We start from the raw sequence: 297 nt of genomic DNA on the forward strand, positions 1-297 counted from the left end.
GTGGTGAGGACTTTTGTTTCCTTGACATTGAGGTGCAACCCATAGTGAAGGCTGTGGTCTTTGATCTTCATCAGTAAGTATTCTAAGTCCTTTTCACTTTCAGCAAGCAAGGTTGTATCTTCTGCATATTGCAGGTTGTTAATGGATCTTCCTCCAATCCTGAATGTATGTTCTCCTTCATACAATCCAGCTACTGAGATTATGTGCTCAGCATACAGATTGAATAAGTGTGGTGAAATAATATAACCCTGACTCACACCTGTCCTGACTTTAAACCATTCAGTGTTCCCTTGTTCT

The sequence above is a fragment of the Chrysochloris asiatica genome, unplaced genomic scaffold (assembly GCF_000296735.1).
Source record: "Chrysochloris asiatica unplaced genomic scaffold, ChrAsi1.0 scaffold00072, whole genome shotgun sequence".
NCBI lineage: Eukaryota > Metazoa > Chordata > Mammalia > Afrosoricida > Chrysochloridae > Chrysochloris > Chrysochloris asiatica.